Below are 6,054 nucleotides of genomic sequence, written 5' to 3' on the forward strand. Positions count from 1 at the left end.
TAGCATCTTTGCATGAAGTGAGTGGTTTTAAAAAATACTGATTCATATTAGGGACTACATAGGCATATCAACCAATATGCTGGATTTAGAGTTTTCACTTTAACTTCACTGCCTGAAATGAGAGTGTGTCTTGTACCAGATGAAAAAATCTGGAGACGAGCCATGAAGATGTCCAGCAAGCATCATGACAGACCTAACATCTGATGAGAAATTACAAAGCCTAGCATTATTTAATGATGAACTGAACCAAGTTTTAGCCAAGCCACTAAAAATTCAGAACTGAAAAGTCCCTCCTCATTATCCTGTGGCAGAGTAGCAGTGACATAATGCATAATGACCCCATAACACAGGGAGTCTTTCGATGTAATTAAAAGTCAGTAGAATGGAACACAATTATAAGAATTTAATTTTTTTTTTTTTAAGTCAATGTGTGGTCAGCCAGGGAAATTCACTATCACAGAAAATCGTTGAGACATCATCTCTGCCAAAAACTGAAAAAGAGGATGGCAAATTTTTAATCAGTTATAATATCTGTGGCTATCTCCTGTAGAGAGAGAAGAAGCTGCACTGGACATCATACCGCTATGCATACCTTTATCTAATGTATGTAGAGTATCACAATTGGCTAGACCCCGGAATAAATATAAATGGTAGGCACTTTTGTTCCACAAACCACTCACACACAAGCGTGAGTGCTGTTAAGCAAGGCATTCACATACAAGGGTACTCATTTCACATGTATTTACACATCTATACATTGTTTGTATAGGATAGTCGAAGCTAGTCTTTACGCAAACCAGAGAAAACAGCATTTCCAGAAGTCACTTCACCTCACAGACACAGTGTCTTAGGCTGATTCCTTCCTTGGATTTCTTTATTTCTTTATACAGAGAGTCTGGAGTAATTATCTTGAATAATCAACCAACTTTTTAGTGATTAATAAACATTAGATTAATCCTGGCCTCAGCATCTATGTTCTGTCTACAGAAAGAGAGAGACATTTCCAGAAGCAATTAATCCCATTTTAAAATAGATGTCTAAAGTAGATGGAGATAGGACTTAGCCTCTCAGAATTCTTAGTTCTCTCCATTAAGCACAGGAATAGCCAAAATGACCAGATGTCATTTTAATTAAACTCTTAGAATACAGAATCTAGTAGAGAAGAGCCACAGTCTTAGACACTTTGTTAAAGTAAGTATCATTTCCTGACAGCACACAAATGAACTCTGTGGGGAAAATCAGTTAATGTTTTTTTGACAATGCAACATGAGACCTGACCATAGGCTGGGATGTGCAAAGTGATAACTGCTAGGTTCATGAATAATGTCCCTGAACATTAGAATGCTGGGTATCTTCTCTCAGACAGCAATGCTGCAAAGGGAAGCCTCTCCAGAATCACCCTCAGACACCATCAGAAGAAAAAGGGGAATGGGACAATGACAAAACCTATTTGCTTGACATTAATAATGAGTACAAGTGTATATCTAGAGGACAGGCTCCAGTTTCTATGAGAATAATACTCACTTTTTATTTATTTTCCCCTGCCCAGTGAAGAAATGCAGGGAATGCTGATGATCTCTGTGGTGCACAGAGCTGTGTATCAAATTATGATATCTCACTATGATAACTGTTTTAGTTTTTCACAAGTCTAACAAGGAAGTGTTAAACATGCCTTAAAATACCAATTTAAAAAAAAATAAATATATATATATATAAGTGTAATGAATTATTACAGACCCTGAACATTGCAAAATGCAAATTTGAATCTATGTAACACTGAGAACATCTAAAACAGAGGATGGAATTAAAATGACAATAACATTGTTTCAGCAATTTTGAGAGCTGATATAAAATATACAAATATCCCAGAATCATCAAGGTTGGAAAAGACCTTGAAGATCATCCAGTTCAATCATTGACCTAACATTGACAGTTCCCAACTACAGCATAACCCTAAGTACTAAGGCAACCCTACTCTTAAACACCTCCAGGAATGGGGACTCCACCACCTCCCTGGGCAGCCCATTCCAATGCCTAACAGCCCATTCTGGAATGAAATGCTCCCTATTATCCAGTCTAAACCTTCCCTGGCACAACTTCAGGCCATTCCCTCTTGTCCTATCACTTGTTACTTGGTTAAAGAGACTCATCCCCAGCTCTCTGCAACCTCCTTTCAGGGAGCTGTAGAGGGCGATGAGGTCTCCCTTCAGCCTCCTCTTCTCCAGACTAAACACCCCCAGTTCCCTCAGCCGCTCCTCGTACGACCTGTGCTCCAGACCCTGCACCAGTTCCGTTGCCCTTCTCTGGACACTCTTGAGTCATTCAATGTCCTTTTTGTAGTGAGGGGCCCAAAACTGAACACAACCATCGAGGTGCGGCCTCACCAGTGCAGAGTCCAGAGGTAAGATCCCTTCCCTGTCCCTCCTGGCCAAGTGCAGAAATCAACCTTATTGAAACTCCTCCAGTTGGCCTCAGCCCATGGCTCCAGCCTGTCCAGGTCTCTCTGCAGAGCCTCCCTACCCTCGAGCAGATCAACACTCCCACCCAACTTGGTGTCATCTGCAAACTGACTGAGGGTGCACTCGATCCTCTCGTCTAGATCATCAATAAAGATGTTAAACAGGAGTGGCCCCAACACCGAGCCCTGGGGGACACCACTCATGACCGGTCACAAACCAGATTTAACTCCATTAACCACAACTCTTTGGACCTGGACATTCAGCCAGTTTTTTACCCAGCAAAGCGTGTGCCCATCCAAGCCGCAAGCAGTCATTTTCGCCAGGAGAATATTGTGGGAAATGGTGTCAAAGGCCTTGCTAAAGTCAAGTTAAACAACATTCACAGCCTTTCCCTCATCCAAAAAGCAGGTCACCCTCTCATAGAAGAGGGTATGTCTGTGTATGTCTGTGTGATGCAGTAGGTCACTGATTATCTCCTCCTGGATTGGGGGGGTAGGGGTGGGGGAGGGGTGTTGTCCCAGTCTGTCTTCTGGCTGAGGAGGCTGGATTCCCTCAGTACAACTAGTCTTGTTATTAAAGACAGGCAAAGGTGGCATTAAGCACCTCAGCCTTTTCCTCATCACTCATTGACAAGTTTCCTCTTGGATCTGTCAGAGGATGGAGCCTCTCCCTGGTCTTTCTTTTGCTGTTGACATACTTATAGAAACATTTCTAGTTGTCCTTGACAGCTGAAGCCAGATTAATTTCCAGCTGGGCTTTAGACCTCCTGATTTCCACTCTGCATAGCCTCACAGCCTCTTTGTAATGACTGTGAGTTACTAGCCCCTTCTTCCAAAGGCTGTAAACTCTCCTTTTCTCTCTGAGTTCCAGCCAAAGCTCCCTGTTTAGCCAGGGTGGTCTTTTCTGTCACCAGCTTCTTTTACAGCACCTGGGAACTGCCTACTTCTGAGACATTAACACTTCCTTCTTAAAGAGCGCCCAGCCTTCCTGGACCCCTATACCTTTCAGGATCATATCCCAAGGGATCCTGTCAAGCAGGTGACTAAACAAGACAAAGTCAGCCCTTTGGAAGTCCAGGATGTCAGTTCTGCTGCCCCCTCTACTGGCCTTTCTAAGAATAGAGAACTCTATTATTTCGTGATCGCTGTGCACTAGTCGGCCTCCAGCTACCACATCATCCACCAGTCCTTCTCTGTTCACAAAGAGGAGGTCCAGCAGGGCACCTTCTCTGGTCGGATGGCTTACCAGCTGTGTCAGGAGGTTGTCTCCCACACATTCCAGGAATCTCCAGGACTGGTCCCACTCTGCTGTGCTGTATTTCCCGCAGATGTCTGGGAAGTTAAAGTCTCCCACAAGAACAAGGGTAAGTGATAGTGAGATGTCTCCTAAGTGCCTATAGAATATTTCATCCACCTCTCTGTCCTGGTTGGGTGGCCTATATAGACTCCAACTATGACACCTGCCCTGTTGGCCTTCCCCCTGATTCTAAAGCAAAGACACTCCACCCTGTCTTCACTATACCTGTGTTTGAAGCAGTCATGAGTCCCTAACATACAGTGACACCCCACTGCCTCTCCTTCCTTTTCTGTCCTTCCTAAAGAGCTTGCAGCCATCAATTGGCACACTCCAGTCATGGGAGACATCCCACCATGTTTCTGTGATAGCCACTACATCCTAATTTTCTTGTTGCATCATGGCTTCAAGCTCCTCCTGTTTGTTACCCATGCTGTGTGCATTGGTATAGATGCATTTCAGATGGGCTGATGTCCCCAGCACCTTTTTGCATTTAAAGGTCCTAAGTCCAGCCTGAGCTTTCACAGGTGTTACCATGGTTACTGATCCATCAGTATCCCTTGCATCTTTGTTGTGCTGCATGTCTCCATCCCTTGCATCCACTGAGATGGCAGGGTGAGGGTTGCTGCTGGCACAACAGCCCACAAACTCTGGTAATCTACCCTGTCTGAGAGTTTCAGTTTTGTCCCCTCCCCCCTTCAAATCTAGTTTAAAGCTCTCTCAATGAGCCCAGCTAATTCCTGCCCCAAGTTCCTTTTCCCTTTCTGGGACAAGTGCATCCCATCTGATGCCAAAAGTTCTGACATCCTATATATTAGCCTGCAATTGAAAAATCCAAAGCCCTGACAGTCTCGGAGCCACAAGTTCATCTGTTAATTCTCCTGTAATCTTCTTCATCCATCCCCACAACTGAAGGGATGGAGGAGAACACAATTTGTGCTCCCAACCCCTTAATCAGTTTCCCCAAGGCCCTGAAATCTCTCTTCATTGCTTTAGGACTTCTCCTGGTAATATCATCACTACCTACCCAAAAAACCCAGAGCAGATATTAGTCCTTAGGTCTCACTAGAATGGGGAGTTTTACTGTGAGGTCCTTTACCTGGGCCCCAGGAAAGCAGCAGACTTCCCTATGAAGCAGGTACAGTCTACATATTGAGCCTTCGACACCCCTCAGAATGGAGTCACCCACTACAATGACCCTTCTGGGGTTCTTTTTAAAACTGGTTTCAATACCTGGTCTAGAGTGACCTGGCCTTGGTGGACCTTGATCTTCCTCCTTATTTGACTCATTTTCTTCATCCTTCGCTGCTTCATTCATAAGTTCCAGGGCCCCACATCTGTTGTGAAGGGACACCATGGAAGGTGAGGGAGGTCAGGAGGGGATTTTCCTGCCTCCCTGAGCAGGGACCAGTTTCCAGTCTCCTCCATCTCTTAGGTCCCCTCCTTCTGCCTGATAGCAAGAGGGTGAAGGATTACCTGCCTCTTTTGGAGCCTCCATTTGCTCCTTTTGCTTCAGGGGTGCTAAGGTGTTACTCCACGAATCAATTTCCCTTTCACACTTCCTAATACTTCTCAATCTTTCAACCTCTTCTCTGAGCTCAGCCACCAGGCTGAGCAGGTCACCCAGCTGATGGCAGCGCACACAGGTGCTGTCCCTGCTGCCCCCGACAGGGCTGACAAGCTCAGACACTCCCTGCAGCCCGGCACCTAAACCCCTGCATGTTTGCGTGGCAGCTCCGTCTGGGTCGCCACGTTCTTTCTGGTGGTCATTTTGACAGTAAGCAGAGACCATGGTTCAGTCTACTCGGGGAGGACGACAAGATGACAACTAGTTCAGATGAGCTCTAGACCCACAAGAGGGACTGTGCCCTGTCCGTGTGCCCTGCCTGCACCAACTGCTGGGTCACGCCCTGCTTGCTCGAGCTCCCTGGGGAGCTCTTGTCCATGAGGGTGTGGGGCATCCTCAATCCCATCTCTGCCCACCCCACTCAGGGAGGAGGTGGCTTGAGGGGCTCCCTCTTCCCTGACGTTCTGCCTTCTTGGCTTGTGGTTTTGCTGCTGGTTTTTGATGCTTTCAGAAAGGTTCCCCCACCGCTGTCCTCATCTTGGCAGCCCCTCTCCTCAGCAACTGTCTTCACAGGAATGTTACAGTATCCCAGATCAAGTTGGCTTGAACAAGGATGAGTACACTAGTATATTATTCAAAATTATATCATGGTCTTATGCAAAGGAGAATTTTCTTAATTTATATATATAAAAAAGAGAGAAAGTCCTTCCAAAACAAATTGATAAAATCAAAACA

The sequence above is a fragment of the Athene noctua genome, chromosome 1, assembly GCF_965140245.1.
Source record: "Athene noctua chromosome 1, bAthNoc1.hap1.1, whole genome shotgun sequence".
Classification (NCBI taxonomy): domain Eukaryota; kingdom Metazoa; phylum Chordata; class Aves; order Strigiformes; family Strigidae; genus Athene; species Athene noctua.